This window comes from Bombus terrestris, chromosome 17 (assembly GCF_910591885.1).
Source record: "Bombus terrestris chromosome 17, iyBomTerr1.2, whole genome shotgun sequence".
NCBI classification, from domain to species: domain Eukaryota; kingdom Metazoa; phylum Arthropoda; class Insecta; order Hymenoptera; family Apidae; genus Bombus; species Bombus terrestris.
The window spans coordinates 1,774,294-1,793,169 of record NC_063285.1 but is presented as its reverse complement, the minus strand read 5'-3'; the positions used below and the strand labels follow the sequence as shown (position 1 = coordinate 1,793,169).

Sequence of the window (18,876 nt, the reverse complement as noted above, 5' to 3'; positions counted from 1 at the left end):
CGGCAGTTCTCGTTGGGAAAAACGAATAGTGTGCAAGCCCATTACGAAAGGATACCCGCAGGGATCGGTACTGTGTCCAAGCTTCTGGAACCTTGTACCAGGTATGTAAATATGAATACGGAATTTTTGTATAGAAAATACACGTTTATTGTATGGAAATGATTAAAAATATTTTATTCGAAGTATCGCCCATCGCTAGCTATACATTTTTCCCACCTGTCTGGCAATTGGTGGATGCCACGCCAAAAAAAACTGTCGCTATTTTGAGGCAAACCAGTCATCGAGCCATTTTCGTACATCTTTGTAAGAAATGACGTGCTGGTCAGAAAGTGCGTGTCCCATCGATGCAAATAAATAGTAATCGGACGGAGCCAAGTCTGGTGAGTAAGCCGCGTGCGAAAGTATTTCCCAACTGAACGCATCAATCGTTTCCTTGACCGGTTTTGCTGTATGCCGGTTTTGTTGTGATGGTGCATTATCATGAAGCAAAATTACTTTGTGTTGCCTTTTTTGATATTCTGGTCGTTTTTCACGCAAAGCTTGATTCAAATCAATTATTTGTTGTCGGTAGCGCTCAGCATTAACCGGTTTCATCAGGTTTTAACAGCTCGTAATAGATCACACCCTTCTAATTCCACCAAACACAGAGCATTATCTTCCGTCCATAGCGATTTGGTCTTGTAGTCGATGTCGGTGATTCGTCTGGAGCTACCCATGATCTTTTACGCTTAGGATTCTCAAAATATATCGAATTTTCATAGCCAGTCACAATTCGGTGGAGAAATGACTTTCTTTTGTATCTGACGAGCAGCATTTCGCAAGTGATTTTTCGGTTTTCCGCTGTCTTTCATTCAGTTCATGTGGAACCCATTTTTCCACCTTCTAGATCTTTCCCATGGCTTTCAAACGTATGGAGACGGCTTCTCGTTTCACGTTTAATTGATCAACGAGTTATTGTTGCGTTTGAGCGTCATTCTCGTCCAACAATGCTTGCAATTCGCTGTCTTGAAACTTTTTCGGTGGTCTTCCACGTTCTTCGTTCCTCACGTCAAAATTGCCACTTCTGAATTTTTTAAACCACTCAAAGCACTGTGATTTACCAAAAGCATGCTCACCGTAAGCTTCGACAAGCATTCGATGCGATTCTGCAGCAGTTTTCTTCAAATGGTAACAGAAAATCAATGCTGTCCGCAAATCGTAGTTTCCAGGCACAAAATTCGACATGTTCAACGCTATCACAAACTATGCTGTTGTATGAAACTTGTATTGTTCTGAGTCGAAAATGTTTGTGAGATGTCAACAAAGACTTTTGGCATCAATGACGCAGTTCAGTGATAACTACATTATCAGCTAGGGCCAACTATAGGCAAATTCCGGTTTCATACTTACAGACCTGATATTCGATGACCTGCTGGCCGAGCTAACGGAAAGCGAGACAGAGTGCGAACCTATCGCGTACGCGGACGACATAATGATGCTGGTCGCCGGTAACGCGAGGAGCGAGCTTCAGGAAAAAGGGCAGGAGGTAGTTACCCGAATCTCTGCCTGGTGCACCAGGAAGAAATTAGCGTTATCGGCACGGAGGACCGAGATGCTGCTTGTCAAAGGCAAACTGAACGCGGAGAGACCACCAATCATTAAGATCAGCAGCAGTAATGTAAGGATGGAACAAGCGATCAAATACCTGGGAGTGCATCTCGAAGGAGGCCTAAAAATCTACAGGCACGTACAAGAAATAACCGGTAAGTGCCAAAAACTTTTCAGCAGCCTCGCGAGAGTGGCCAAGGCAAAATGGGGACACGGACACGCGGCCATGCGTTCCCTGTACAAAGGGCTGTACGAGCCGATCGATAACCACATACGCCGCAGCCGGTTGGAGTGATCTGCTGAAGGGGAAAGCGAGGAGTAAGTTGATAAGGTTACAGAGGATGGCGCTTCTCCAAGTTACCAAGGCCTATAGAACAACGTCAACCGAGGCACTACAGGTCATCACTGGAGTCATACCCATCGACCTCCTAGTTGAAACCAGGGCGAGACTCCACAACAAGAAAAAAGGACGCGACGAAGTGCGCGGCGAAAGAACCATCGTCGGAGAGGCGATAGAGAAGTGGCAAGAACGCTGGCGAACAACATCGAAGGGCAGGACGACGTTCGAGTACTTCGACAGTGTCAAGGACAGACATGAGAACCGCTGGGTAAGACCCGACCACTACACGACACAGTTCATTAGCGGCCACGGGGACTTCAACAGCAAACTCAAGTCATTCAGTCTCAGAGAAGTGGACACATGCAAATGCGGCAGAACAGAAACCCTCATCACATCCTAGGGGACTGTCCAATCTTCAACGAAGAAAGGCAAGAATTCCGGAACGCAATAGGAGAACTCGATCTGCGCTGGCCGGAAGAAAAGTGGGATTTCGTAACAAAGGACGTATACCCCCACTTCCGTCAGTTCACAAGGAAAGTACTCCAAGCAAAGGAATAGAAGAGAAGGAGAACCCTACGAGAGATGGGAGGCGCATCGCAGCTAGGACGACCCCCAGAAAGAAGATCGACACAACTGGAGGAGCAAACAGGCCGGCCTCCAAGTCGAAGACCAAGGCTGGCTCGGCGGGTGCCCGAACAAAGAAGGGAAGAAGAAGAAGAAAGCAACGCAGAGGGACCCACCACAATGACGGCACCTGAAAGCGGAGAGACTAATATCAACAACAACAGCAAAGGCAACAGCAACAGCAACAACGACAACCACAATAACAACGAAGAAGAAGACGGCAATACCCAATAGAAGAGGAGAGGGATTAAGAAGAAGAAGAAAACAGCGAAGAGGAAGAAAACCTGCAAAACAACTCAGGACCCAAGACAGGACAATACACAAAAGTACTGGGAACGGAGATGAGAATTAAGAAGAAGAGGAGAGGACAACCAGTACGAGTCGGAGAGGCGACCTGTGACCGTCAGTGCAGACGGTACTCATGCAAATGAGTGCAGAGACGGTGCAGGGACAATTGGTTGCAAAGCCAACCTGCTGGGATCGAATTACATGCTGGCAGTTCCGGCCTCTTCGTGGCCCCCGCTGGTAACGGTGCTGTGCGATGCGTGCATCGCTCGGCGCCGGCTAAGCGAGCTGCCACCCGAAAGGGTAGGTTCAATGTGTCCAATGACCCGAAAGGAGAGAGCAGGGTTTTTCCAAGTCGCGCGCCGACCACCTATGCGCGTCGTTCCCCGGGCATTGGACGTCAGAAAGTAGGATATAATTAACATCTGATTGCGAAGCCAGTATGAGTGCTATACTCCAGGAATGGCGTGGTCGGCCCAAATGGTTGATCCCTAACCGCTCAAACTACTTGTCCCTTCAGTGGCGTTGTCGGTGGTGATAGACATTTGGGTTTGTCTGTTTGCATGGGCTGCGCTTGTGATGTTGTCTTTTTCATTAGTTCGAGGGGAGGGGGGTGATTGACCGTACGTCATTGCTCATGTTTCTGGTTTCTGGTGTTGTAGCCAGGGACGTAGGTTGTCTGTTTGGTTTGTTTCTTAACATTTTATTTTCTTTTTTTATGCTTTCCACAATCGTATTTTGAGTTTCTGTTTTTTTCGTTAATATTGATTTTGGATGGCCCTGCAGTTGCGATAAGCTGGGTTCTTGTGATTGTAGGACTTCAAATCTATCTTTTGTTGGTATTACTGTTGGCTGGGAGCTTCTTTTTTGCTTCATGTTTTCGTTTTTTTCACAGTACGCTTCTTGTGTATCGTTTTCTTCTTCGTTTATACTTTCTTGGCTGTTGTATTTTTTATTCCTGCTTACCAGATTTGGTGGCGGGTTGAGTTTCCGCGTCTTTTGTGCGGCAGGTCTTATGCTGCTGCTACTGTCTTTGGTTGTCTTTTGATTTTGTATCTTCCTCTTAACCCCCTGTTTTGTTGGGTTTATGGCGGGTTCCGCCTCCTTGATTTCAATTTCATTCTCTTTCTCTTCTATTTTTTTGTTTTTGCTTTTACCAAGGGTAATAGGAGCACTATTTTACACTGTTTTACTTGACACTGTTATTCTTCGATGAGATCTCGTGGTAGTCTACCTTCAACAGTACATCCAACTAATTGACATGTACCTAATATTTCTTTAACAGTACCACTAAGGTTCTTTGCCGTAGATATCGGTCTCATCGACCGAGCAATGGAAACGATATCATCAAATGATAGATTCTCATTATGTCTTATATTCTTCTGCCTTTTTCGGTCCCTGGGTGGCTCCTTCAAAGCCTTAATAATTATCGATGCAGCAGAGGGAACCAGAGGGGGGGGTCACGTCCCGCGACTCGCACGATCCGTAGCGCGAAAGAAAAATCGATAATTTCTTCAAATCAAGTCTATTTGAAACCATGTTTACAGTATTTGAAGTGAAAGACGGTTAAAGCCGCTAAAAGCTGTATCTAGCGAAAACTTATCTAACCATGTTTCTATAACGATATTAAGACAACTTAAATTGTGAACAAAGTCGGTAGTTGAACAAACGTTGAGGGTCTTCCGAAACATTTTCAAAAGAAAGACGACGACGTTTTTTTAACTTCGACGGATATAAATGTAGCGACTCAGAGAAGTCATGATGAGAATATTTCCGTGCGTTAATCGAATGAGAATATTTTCCGTTCGTTAATCGAGTGAGATTCTTTACCGTTTGTCTATTGAGCATATTAATTAATTACCGTTTGTCAACCGATTAATTACCATTGTCTATCAAAGAGTTAGTTGTCGTTTTGTCTATCGAGGAGTTAATTATTATTTTGTCTATCGAATAGTTAGTTATTATTTTGTTAACCGAAGAATCATCATTTTGTCAACCGAAGAATTTTGTATCCGTCAGTCTGTTAGTCAATTTTCAATATCGAAATCAAGTAAGATTTGAATAAATCATTACATATTGTTAATTTACTTTTAAACAACTTTAATCCTCTCCCATGCCAGTATTCTCGCACATAGCAGGTTAGCCGAAAGTGGAGCTTATTGCCAGTTGCATTAAACGTCAGTTAACGCTACCTTCTCGTCGGCAACTAAATAGAACGTAACAAATATTTTTTGGTGACAACGGTGGGATACGCTCCACAGAGGATTAAATTTCTTACGAGTATTGACAAAATATAAACAGAAAACATGTCGACCGCATGAAACTCACGGTATGAGGACGCGCTCCTGACATTGTTAGAAAATTTGAACGCGTTGGATGAAAAATTTCGCGTAATAACCGACCTCGACCTAGCACTTGGTAAATTAGAGGAAAAAATGGGTATGAGTAGGGTAACAAACGAAATTAAGATACCTGCATCATCGTCGATAACATCGCGAGAGACAAAACCGGGAATAAAGAAAAGTAAGTCGAACGATGACATTGATTCTAATGCAAATTTAAGCCCAACATTATCTAATGATGAGTTGCAAGCATTGAAAGACGATAAAGAACTTAGGAGAAAGAAGATAAAGACTTCGAGTATATCTACAAATGCTAGCTGCCCAACGCCCTCTGAACTTAATCTAGATGTCAGGAAAAGAGCAAGAAAAGCAATAACCTAGGAAGAAAAATGCATAGATGAATACTTAGATAGATAGAAGTCTAAGTCAAAAGAGGGATACTGATCATTTGAAACAATCAAAGGTTTCTGATACAAGGAAGTTAGAAGATTCAAGCTCATTCCATATGACTTCCCAATACAAACACTATTCCGCTGCTATGATAAAGGATAATCTTACTGTAAATAAGAAGAGGACGCACGACACCACAGACAGGATCATGAGTGAGAAATCATCCGAGTTCTCAACCAATACCAAACTAATACCAAGTTCTCAACTAATACCAAAGAACTTACGAAGAGACAGAAATTAGAAAACGTGTATCAAGTAAAAAAGATTTGAAAAGTGTTAATAGAGACGTTACCTACGAAAAGTTGTATCAGGTTCACGATACATATAATGATAATAATTATATACATAATAGTACGGATTCTTGTAGGGCGTTTTGTATATGTTTTTCTGTTTCGTCTATGAACGAGTCGATTCGTCTGTCTGTTAGGTTGACACTGTTGTAGATTTTTAGGTCGCAGTTCTCTTCGAGCAGGTTTTGGAACATTTTCCAGTCTGTCTTTTTGTAGTTGTACCTGGGTGTTTCGGTCTGCGTTTCGAGTGGTCGCTGTCGTAGTCTATGGTTTTGAGAGTGTTATTTGGTCGTAAGTTTTGGAATTTTATTCGGGCATCTGCTAGGCATATGTCTAGGTAGGAGCGTCCTTTTGGGTAAGAGGGTAGCTCGGAGCTATAGAGGTTTGTTTTGTAGAAAATGCTTTTATTGTCTAGCCAGGTTCTGACGGAGTTTCCTCTCGTGTTGTTTATTCCGTTTTTTCAGCTGGTATGTTTGGCGTTAAGGTCACCGGCTATTATGTAGTAGTTTTCCTGTTTGTCGAGCTGTAAAAGTTGGAAGAGATTGTCGAATTCGTCGTTAAATTGTTTCTGGTTTCCGTAGGCTGCGTAGGCTGCGGAGATAAATAAGTTTTCCTTATTATTTATTTTTATTTTTATGATCGTCGTCTCTAGGATTTTGAAGTTTGTTATTTTGTCGTTTTGTATTGTTTTGAACTTCAGGGGGTTTTTTATTAGGATTGCCGTTGCTCCTCCTTGGGTAGCGTTTGGTCTGTCGTGTCTTATTATAGAGTAGTTTTTGTATTGCACTTTATGTCTATAGTTCAGCTTGGTTTCTGAGATAAGTACTATGTCGGGGGTTTCTTTCTTAATTAGTGTTAGCATGCTGTATCTTTTTTGGTTTGAGATTAGTGAGTTGGCGTTTATTGAGATGATTTTCAGATGTTTAACTTTTATCTGGTTTATTTTTTGCTGTGATTGGTGGACGGGTGGGTTTTGGCTAATCTTCGTCTATATTTTCGATGATGTTGAAGATGGAATCGATTCTTTCTTCATGTGTATTTAATGCTTTTTTTATTTCGTTTAGTTGTGTTTGTTGGTCGCTTAGAGCTTTTAGAATGCTTTTTTTGAAGTCTTCAATGACATTTATTATGCTTATTTGGTTTGAGTCTATTGTTGGGTTGGGGATTTGTTTGACTCGTGCCGCTATATTTGTTACTTGTGGGCTTGTCTCGTTTATACTTGTTCCTTGTTTTACTATGTCCGCGAACTTTATCTCGGGGACGTACTTACGGCTTATTTTGGCGATTCTTTCGGTTTTTGCTGTTTTTGCTTTGGTGATTTTTTCATTGATCTTTTTACGTAATTCGACGAGTTTTGGGCATCCTTTGTATGATGCGGGATGTCCGTAGTTTTTGCAGTTTACGCAGTAGATTTTTTCTTTGCTTACTGCGACTTCTTTTTTTATCTTGCACTCGCCTGGTCCGTGCGGCTCAGTGCATTTTACACAGCGATAGTTTAGGTTACAGTTTTGTGCTGTGTGGCCTATTCGCTGGCATTTGTAGCACTGCGTGATATCGTTTTTTTTTTAATTTTTTCCCATGCTATTTTCAGATAGTTAAGTCTGTTTATTTTTAGTAGGTTCCCAATGTTGCTATCGGGGGATACTTGAATTATATAGATTGGGAGCAATATATTGTTCTCCCTTGATTTTCTTGGTGTGAATCGAGTCACTTTGGTGAAGTTAACTTCTTCTATTTTCAGGGCTTTTAGGTCTTCTAGAATTTCTGCTTCTGTGTAGCTGTTTCCTAGCCCTTTTAGCAGGTACGTGTGAGGTTTTTAGCATTTTGGGGTATATGTGTAATAGGCCGTGTTGGCTGCGGTCAGTATTTTTTTTGCTTTCGCGTGGTCATTTAGGTTTTGAAGATAAAGCACGTGCTTACCTGCATGGATTCTTTTGATATGGAAATTCTTGATTTTGAGGGAGTTTTCCATGAGTGCTATTGTGTCTTTCGGGTCTTGTAATGTTATGTTGATGGAGGGCGGCCTGGCCCCTTTTGCCGATGTGGGGGGGTCTGCCTGGTCTTCAGCGGGGTGGCTGGGTGGCAGGCCCTTATGCGTTTGGTTTTTCAGTAATGTTGAAGGTTGTGGTGTTTTTTTTTCGGCGGAGCGTTGGGGGGGGTGCTTGTCCGGGCGGTATAGCTTTTGCTCGTGGTTATTGGCGACGTGTCCAGGGGAGTGGGCTGTCTGGTTGCCTCTTTCCTTAATACGTCGTTTTTTTTTTAATGCTTTCGATAATGGTTTCATGCGGTTGCGGTGTGCAGGGGTCTTGAGCTTGGAGGGCTTCGAATCTGTTTTTTAATGTGATTGCCATTGGTTGAGGTTTTGGGCTTCTTTTTTGTTTCATATTTTCGTTTTTTTCGTCGTGCTCTTCTTGTGCATCGCTTTCTTCTCCTTTTAAATTTTCTTGTTTTGAGTTTATTTTTTTCCTGCTTACCAAGTTTGGAGGCGGATTGAGTTCCCGCGTCTTTTGTGCAGCAGTTCTTATGCTGCTATCTTTAATTATTTGTTGTTTTTCTATCTTTCTTTTGATTCCTTTTTTTGTCGGGCTTATGGCGGATTCCGCCTCCTTGGTTTCGATTTCATTCCTTTCTTCTTCTATTTTTATATTGTTTGTAGAGTGGTTGATGTTATCACTATTTTTTCACTGTTTAGCACTCTTTTTGTTTTTCTTTTTTTTTTGCTCTCTCACTGTCTACTGTACACTGTATAGCTTGTCGCGCTCACTGTTAGGGCCTACGCCTGGTTATCCCTTAGGGCCGAGAGGTCCGGCCTGCTCGGAGGATCACGGTCAACTGCACGCAGACTTTGTCCTTCGGGTAAGATGATTGCCAGATGTCAACGCATCTTCACAGTATATGTTTAGCTGGCCGAGGATCCGTTACCCGTTTGTTAGGATTTCTTCTAGACTGTCATTTATGGGTAAAGCTATAGTTTTGAGACATGTTTTGTTAGTTATATTGGTTTTTAATTTATTGTTTTCGTCAAAAAGTTTATCTATATGTGGCGGCACTCGACAAGCCAAATACCATCCACTCGACACTAACTAGTGTCGGACGACGGCAGCGCAGTGGTTAACGCGGGCAGTTGACTGTGATCCTCCGAGCAGGCCGGACCTCTCGGCTCTAAGGGATTACCAGGCGTAGGCCCTAACAGTGAGCGCGGCAAGCTATACAGTGTACAGTATTCAGTGATAGAGCAAAAAAAAAAAAAACAAAAAGAGTGCTAAACAGTGAAAAAATAGTGTAGTATCGTGGGCAAAAGGCCCAAGATATCGGCCGAACCGTATACAAAGTGGCGAGAGCCGTGGCGCCGTCGAGTACATCAATGTGTCGTCAGTCCTTTCAAGTGGACAGTTTTGTGGAAAGAGCCTGCGTGACCCTGGCCACGGGGTTTCGGGACACGTGTTCGATGGGACGAGAAAAGACAATGAAACGCTAAGGGTAGAGTTAGTTGAGACGCCAGCGAGAACGAATGCAAGAGGCGTGCAGTATGAGTTGAGAAGCGAGAGCGTGCGAGTGCAGATGCCGAAGACGAGAGTTGTAGAGTTGCTAGTGTTGTAGAGAGATCGAGTTGTTATAGTTATAGAGTTGCGAGAGTGATTTCAGCGGAATAAGACTTTTGTGTTTTAGTTCAAGTTAAACATTTATAGTTCTCTGTCCAATTAATCTCTGTTATTTTCATTTATCTTAATAAATAGTATTAGGAGAATTTTACAAATCTAAATTATCCTAATCCTATCCTGTTTCCGATACTACAATAGTGATAACATCACCCCTACTACAAACAATATAAAAATAGAAGAGGAAAGGAATGAAATTGAAACCAAGGAGGCGGAATCCGCCATAAGCCCGACAAAAAAAGGGATCAAAAGGAAGATAGAAAAACAACAGATAATTAAAGATAGCAGCATAAGACCTGCTGTACAAAAGACGCGGAAACTCAATCCGCCTCCAAATCTGGTAAGCAGGAACAAAAAAAACATCAGACAAGAAAATTTAAAAGAAGAAGAAAGCGATTCACAAGAAGAGCGCGACGAAAAAAACGAAAATATGAAACAAAAAAGAAGCCCTCAACCAATGGCAATCCCAATAAAAAACAGATTCGAAGCCCTCCAAGCTCAAGACCCCTGCGCATCGCATCCGCAGCAAACTATTATCGAAAACATTTAAAAAAAAAAAAAACGACGTAGTAAGGAAAAAGGCAACCAGACAACCCACTCCCCTGGACACGTCACCAATAACCACGAGCAAAAGCTATACCGCCCGGACAAGCACCCCCCCACCCCCCGACGCTCCGCCGAAAATAACAACACCACAACCTTCAACATTACAGAAAACCAAACGCATAAGGGCCTGCCACCCAGCCACCCCGCTGAAGACCAGGCAGACCCCCCCACATCGACAAAAGGGGCCAGGCCGCCCTCCATCAACATAACATTACAAGACCCGAAAGACACAATAGCACTCATGGAAAACTCCCTCAATATCAAGAATTTCCATATCAAAAGAATCCATGCAGGTAAGCACGTGCTTTATCTTCAAAACCTAAATGACCACGCAAAAGCAAAAAAAATACTGACCGCAGCCAACACGGTCTATTACACATATACCCCAAAATGCCAAAAACCTCACACGTACCTGCTAAAAGGGCTAGGAAACAGCTACACAGAAGCAGAAATTCTAGAAGACATAAAGGCCCTGAAAATAGAAGAAGTTAACTTCACCAAAGTGACTCGATTCACACCAAGAAAATCAAGGGAGAATAATATATTGCTCCCAATCTATATAATTCAAGTATCCCCCGATAGCAACATTGGGAATCTACTAAAAATAAACAGACTAAACTACCTGAAAATAGCATGGGAAAAAATTAAAAAAAACGACATCACGCAGTGCTACAAATGCCAGCGAATAGGCCACACAGCTCAAAACTGTAACCTAAACTACCGCTGTGTAAAATGCACTGAGCCGCACGGACCAGGCGAGTGCAAGATAAAAAAAGAAGTCGCAGTAAGCAAAGAAAAAATCTACTGCGTAAACTGCAAAAACTTCGGGCATCCTGCATCATACAAAGGATGCCCAAAACTCGCCGAACTACGTAAAAAGATTAATGAAAAAATCACCAAAGCAAAAACAGCAAAAACCGAAAGAATCGCCAAAATAAGCCGTAAGTACGTCCCCGAGCTAAAGTTCGCGGATATAGTAAAACAAAAAACAAGTATGAACGAGACAAGCCCACAAGTAACAAATATAGCGGCACGAGTCAAACAAAACCCTAACCCAACGATATACTCACCCCAAATAAGCATAATAAATGTCATTGAATACTTCAAAAAAAGCATTCTAAAAGCACTAGGCGACCAACAAACACAACTAAATGAAATAAAAAAAGCATTAAATACGCATGAAGAAAGAATCGATTCCATCTTCAACATCATCGAAAATATAGACGAAGATTAGCCAAAACCCACCCGTCCACCAATCACAGCAAAAAATAAACCGGATAAAAGTTAAACATCTGAAAATCATCTCAATAAACGCCAACTCACTAATCTCAAACCAAAAAAGGTACAGCATGCTAACCCTAATTAAGAAAGAAACCCCCGACATAGTACTTATCTCAGAAAGAAAACTGAACTATAGACACAAAGTGCACTACAAAAACTACTCTATAATAAGACACGACAGACCAAACGCTACCCAAGGAGGAGGAACGGCAATCCTCATAAAAAACCCCCTGAAGTTCAAAACAATACAAAACGACAAAATAACAAACTTCAAAATCCTAGAGACGACGATCATAAAAATAAAAATAAACAATAAGGAAAACTTATTTATCACCGCAGCCTACGCTGCCTACGGAAACCAGAAACAATTTAATGACGAATTCGACAATCTCTTCCAACTTTTGCAGCTCGACAAACAGGAAATCTACTACATAATAGCCGGTGACCGTAACGCCAAACATACCAGCTGGAAAAACGAAATAAACAACACGAGAGGAAACTCCGTCAGAATCTGGCTAGACAATAAAAGCATTTTCTACAAAACAAACCTCTACAGCTCCGAGCTACCCTCTTACCCAAAAGGACGCTTCTACCTAGACATATGCCTAGCAGTCGCCCGAATAAAATTCCAAAACTTATGACCAAATAACACTCTTAAAACCATAGACTACGACAGAGACCATAACGCCATAGTATTTCACATAAGCTGGAACACATCTGACTACCTAACACTCGAAACATAGACCGAAACACCCAGGTACAACTACAAAAAGACAGACTGGAAAAAGTTCCAAAACCTACTCGAACAGAATTGCGACCTAAAAATCCATAACAATGTCAACCTAACAGACAGACAAATCGACTCGTTCATAGACGAAATAGAAAAACATATACAAAACGCCCTACTAGAATTCGTACTGACGTTAAAAAAAAGACTCCTGCTAGCCATATGTAAACTATAAATTAAAAAAACTACAACGAGATAAAAGCTACATACTATCTAAATTAAACAACCTAAGACACAACTACTCTTACGACAAAAGAGAAGACATAGAATTCCTAAAGTACCTGCTACACGAAATAAAATCACAACTAAAACAAGAATTCGCAAACTCTATAAATCAATACTGGACAAATAAAATAAAAAGTATCTCCAAAAAAGACTCTGCTAGCATGTTCCCGCAGATAAATCAAATTTTCAGACCAAAGGAACAAAACTCCATTCCGCCCCTCAAACTGCCACCAGAAAAGCCTCCCTCATCCAAGAAGCAGGCATCGAGATACACAACACCAACAAAGACACCGAGGATAACTTCATAATTTCAAAAACAACGGAAAAACTAGACATTATCGGCACCCACTTCGCCAAAACTCACACACAAAACGAACACATGGGCCGAGAACAATTAAACAGAATTATCATCGACGAAACAAACAAACTAAAAAATAAAATAGAACAAGACATAGCGCTGAACAAAACAGTCTGCACATTCTCAAACGAAAACACATCGGACGACCCCAAACAGCCCGACCCAGAAATAAACTACTTTACAAACTTCAATGAACTAAGTACAATCTTCTGCACGCTAAACGACAAAAAATCCGCCGGCTTCGATGGCATCCCAAACTTCTCGCTCAAACGCTTACCAAACAAAATAAAATGGTACTACACAGTACTGTTTAATAACGCACTAAACAACACGTACTTCCCTAAAAAATGGAAAAAAGCCAAACTCATAGCCATTACAAAAAAAAATAAAGACGGCTCATCACCTGCAAACCTACGACCCATAAGCCTCCTCCCCAACATAAGCAAAGTATACGAAATGATCATAAACAACCCCCTAGCAGCCTTCTGCTCAAAAAATAAGATAATCCCGGAAAACCAATTCGGCTTCCGCCACAAACACTCCACAATCCACGCAATAAACAAACTTACGTCGGATATCTGCTGGGCACTTAACGCAAACCAGCGAGTAGCCGCCTGCCTAATAGACATCGAAAAAGCCTTCGACACCGTCTGGATCCCAGGGCTCATTTATAAAATGATTAAAAAGAACTTCCCCGAATACCTAATCAAAATAGTATGGGACATGGTAACAAACAAAACTTTCATAATGACCGACGGCTCGCACACTTCAAGCAAAGAATTCTCCATAGAGAACGGCCTGCAACAAGGAACAGTAAACTCCCCGCTACTCTTCAGCATCTACAATAACGACTTACTAAACCTCTTTAACCTCAACACATCCACACACAAACGCTCCATAGCCTTCGCGGATGACCTAATCATCTACGTAACAGGCCGCAAAACCAAAACGATAAGAACAGAACTGCAAGAACTCTTTAACAAAATCAGCGATTACTATCACACATGGAAACTAAAAATTAACGCAAGCAAATGCGAAATCATTCTATTCAGACCCATGACAAGCAAAATCGGTCCAGCAGAAAGGGATCGCATCAGGAAATTCCATCTAAAAGAAAAAGCAAACGAAGAGAACCTCATACCACACAAAAATTGCGTAAAATACCTAGGAGTAAATATAGATGAAAAACTAAACTACAAGCAACACATCGAAATCCAACTCTCCAAAGCCAGCAAAGCTTTTTGGAATACAAAAAGGTTGTTTTATTCCAGACATCTCGATAGCAAAGTAAAAATCATGTGCTACTAAACGCTAATAAGACCCATTATAACCTACGACTATCCAATATGGTACAAAATACCAGCGTCAGTAATGGAAAAAATTCGCATATTCGAAAGAAAATGCACCAGAGCTTACCTGAGCATTTACAGATCAGAACACAGCGGATACAGAAAATACGTAAAAAACAAAAAAATATACGACTTAGCCAACATCCACCGCATCGACTGTCACATCCTAAAAACTAACAAGAAACCACTTCGCGCAAGCCGCGAAGATCAAAGAAAACAGCCTAATCTTCGGCTGCTTATTCCCAAACGACGCATACTTCAAAGACACTCTTTTAACAGGCTACATCCCCCCCCCCCGAACCTAGACGAAAGAAACTATTTCCAAGACCAAAACAACATCCCTATAATTTACCATATGCAAAGGAAAATAGGAATGAAATCTATACAATACGAGGAAAACCTAGATGGCCGTACTGCAGACACTAGGTGGAGATACAACATGGCACTCCCCCAAAAGGATACAGAAGACAAACACAGAAAAAACTCAAAAAAATATTGGTGGATACGGAACCCATAACAAAAAACAACAAGATAAAGAGCCACAGAACGGCAACGCTCACCAAATAAAGTGTAAATATGTAAATATGTAAATAGATAAACAAATATTATACTAATCCCACAGAACACCCCTCCCATCCCTCCCTAATAGGCTAGCGAACTGTCCTGTTTTTGCGTCCAGGCTTTCAGGACATAAATTGAAATATCGTACATTGGCACAGCGCAACAGCGGCTTAAATTTAAGGCACAATAATAATCTTAAAAAAAAAAAAAAGTAATAATGCATGGCTACGTTTATTCTGGAAAAAAAATTATGTAAAAAAAATATGTAAAAAACCTGGAATTAATAAACAAAAATAAAAAAAAGCAATAGTTAACGCCTTAGGTTGCGAACGTTCGGAACCCGGGTTCGAATCCCGGCGACCGGAGTCCGATTTTATTTCCACGTACCAAAAAAACGGAGGAAAAATCAGCAGTATCCCGGCAGCGACATCTACAGCCCCCAGTGACAATTACAGCGTACCAGGCCCAACAACTATAACTCACTCACGGCCACCTCAACATATTTTTAATTTTTAAATTTAATAGTAATGAATTTATTAAAATTATAATTAATAATAAGCAAATCATACATAATAAAAAGATAAATAAATCAATTAATAGGTATCATTTGTGGAATTCGTTAGAAGTAAATTTTAATTACTCTAATTGATTTAAAAGATCAATTCTTAATTTCAGACATTTAATGATAGAAAAATAATAAGTTAAATTATTAATTTTAGAATGACAATCTAATGTTATTTAATTAACTAATTTTTCATATTAATTTTTTTTAATCCGATTTGAAAATAATTCATAAGAAGTTCTTTCTAATATAATTGGTATAAAACTATGATTTATTCCACAAATTTCAGAGCGTTGACCAAAATAAATTCCAGGACGAATACAAAATATGTTTAGTTGATTAATTCTATCAGGAATTGCATCAACTTTAATTCCTAATGAAGGGATTGTTCATGAGTGAATTACATTTGTAGAAGATACAATTATACGTATTGAAATTTTAAATGGAATAATTAATCGATTATCAGTTTCTAAAAGTCGAAATTGATTTATTGATTCACAATTTAATATATATGAATCAAATTCATAGTTATTAAATTCTGGATATTCATAAGATCAATATCATTGATGACAAATAGATTTAATAGAAAAATAAGGATTTATGATTTCATCAATATAATATAAAATTTTTAGTGATGGAAAACGAATAATTATTAAAATAATTATAGGAGTTAAAGTTCAAATAATTTCAATAGTATGATTTTTTAATAAATTTAAGTTTAAGAAATTATTTAATGTAAAATCTATAAGGAAAAATGTAGTTAAAGTAATAATAATAATAATTATTATTATAGTTAAATTATGAAATGAAATAAGATTATCTGAATAAACAGAATTTGAGTCTTGAAATATAAATATATTTCATGTAGAAATTTGTAATAAGTAAGTTTATTTGAATTTTAAGTTCAATTCAAAATTAATGTTTTATTAAAATATATATATGTCGGAGATGAAAGAACACCGGAATCTTCCCTTTGGAACTTAACACACGTATTGGAAGACCCCTAGTATTGTAATTTAGATTTCACCATAGCCGTATTGAGAAACTGTTGTCATTCGATCCGACTGTACTTATTTGAGATTTATGATAGTGAGCTCGGGCTCGAGGCGACAATCAGTCGCCGAACGTAGCCGCGGTCCAAGGAATGAACGATTTATCTAACAAAGGCACAGAGTAACTCTATACCTCTCCTTAAAAGAAATAGTCGTAGCGACAAGCGGCAGTAAATATTTCAATGGTTTCTGTCCCGTGGCTCGCCACAAGCAGATTCTATACTCCGGGTAAGATGATCTCCAGATGTCAACATACCTCCGCAGTATATGTTTAGCTAACGTGAGGACCCGCAATAAATCTTAAGATTTAGTCAAGCAAAGTCCTTCATATAGACAAGCAGTCTTTGTTGCAACTACGGGAAGATAAGAGCAATCTATCCTTCCACGAACGCTTCCCACTGGCAGCTTTTCCCAAGGACAGCTAACGTCCTTCTCTAACCACCAACATGGAAATTGACCAATTAACAGTAACGTCAATTTCCCTCACCCTTCGAACGAAGACTTTCCTCTGCGAATCCGATGATCTCGTCTCTCCATCTCCGATATATATATATATGTCGGGTTATCGATAGGATTGGGGGTGGAGGTGTTCGATGAATCTTCGTTGATATTGGCCATCGATGCGGAGTAACAATGGTAGAGTTTATTGGCACAAGAGAGTGGTATTACAGCGTTGGTAATTAATCACAATGTTAGATGCTCGCGGCGCTATGACAATGGCCTCGGGTCCGGTAACGAATCCGCGGTCAACGGGATGTCGAACGTGTATACTTCGTGGAAGTCTAAGTTATATTCCGATCGCCACAGAACGAGCACTCCGTACCGGAGAATTACTTGTATCGCCGTTAAGATCGCACGAAAGAGTGTCTCTCCATCACGGTGACGCTGTCGAGGAGAACTATGATGGGTGTGTCTAAGGGCACGAGATCATCGGATTCGTGGAGGAAAGTCTTCATTCGGAAAGTGAGGGAAATTGGAGTTACTGTTAATTGGTCAATTTCCATGTTGGTGGTTGGGGAAGGGTGCTAGCCGCCCTTAAGAGAAAGTCGCCATCGGGTCGCGTCGTTCGTGAGAAGAATATACTTCTCCAATTTTCCCGTAGTTAGAACAAGGGCTGTTTGTCGGTTTGAAGGACTTTCGTTAAATAGATCTTAAGATTTATAGCGGGTCCTCGGGCTAGCCGAACATGTACCGTGGAGACGCATCAACATCTGGCAATCGTCTTACTCGAAACATAGTCTGCGTGTGGCGAGCCACGGGACAGAAACCATTGAGACATTTACCATCGCACCCTGTCCCAAGCATTTCTTTTAAGGAGAGTTATAGAGTTACTTCCTGCCTTGGTTAAACAAAACGTTCATCCCCTTGACCGCGACTGCGTTTGGCGACTGGTTGTCGCCTCGAGCCCGAGCTCACTATCATAAATCTCGAATAAGTACAGTCGGATCGAATGACAACGGTTTTCTTAATACAGCTATGGTGAAATCTAAATTACAGTACTAGGTGTCTTCCCAAAGTTCCGAGGAGAAGGCTCCGGTGCTCTTTCATCTCCGACATATATATATGTCGGAGATGGAGAGACACCGGAGCCTTCCGTCGAAACCGGGGAAAAACCCCTAATATTGTAGTTTGGATTCCACCATAGCCGTAGTTAAACAATCACCGTCCTTCAGCCTGATTGTAATTGCCTGCAATCTATGAGAATGAGTTTGGGTTCGAGATGACAACCAGTCACCGAACGTAGCCGCGGTCAAGGGACGAACATTTTTCTAACAAAGTGATGAAAAAGTCTATAGCCCTCCATAAAAAGAAGTAGTTATAACGGCACTCGACAGTAAGCATACTAACGGTTTCTGTTTCATGGCTCGTCATAAGCAGACCCTATTCTATGGGTAGGTTGATTGCCGGTTGTCGAGACATATTCGCAAAACATCGGCAGCCAGCCTAATGACCCGTCATAAACCTTAAACCTTAATTAACGAAAATAGGCAAACAGTCTTTTCCGTGAAGGACACTTCCAAAGACTGACCAATTAACAACAACGGCAATTTCCCTCACTCTCCGAACGAAGACTTGTCTACACGAATATAAAAGACCTAGTGCCGCTAGAGAGTGGAGCAGTTTTTCCTAAACAGCGTCACCGTGAGAGTTTCCAGTACGATTTCATCGACTAAGGTATCATTTCGATAGAGTGCTTACTTCGCGTGCTAACTGAGAGTACCACCTAGGCGTTGCCGACGAGTAAAGAGTAAAAGAGTCCCGTTGACCGCGGATTCGTTATCGGACCTAAGACTATTGTCATTCGCATCGCGAGTACCTAACCGCCGCAGTTTATTTGTCAAACCTCACATCTCCATACTTGTGTCAATAAACTCTGGATCATACCTTGACAATGGCTACTACTGGTGAAGATTCGTTACCTGCCCACACCTCAAATCCTAGTGCCTCCCCGACATCAGAAGTGGGATCCAAGGACTTGTTAAGAGCGATGAAACGGCAAATGGATTTCATGCGTGAC

General features: G+C 40.9%; 1 pseudogene; it reads right to left on the bottom strand.

The window, feature by feature from the left end:
- Positions 1–15,515: 15,515 nt before the first annotated feature.
- LOC125386736 lies at positions 15,516–16,175 on the bottom strand (annotated as a pseudogene).
- Between the last annotated feature and the right edge of the window lie 2,701 nt (positions 16,176–18,876).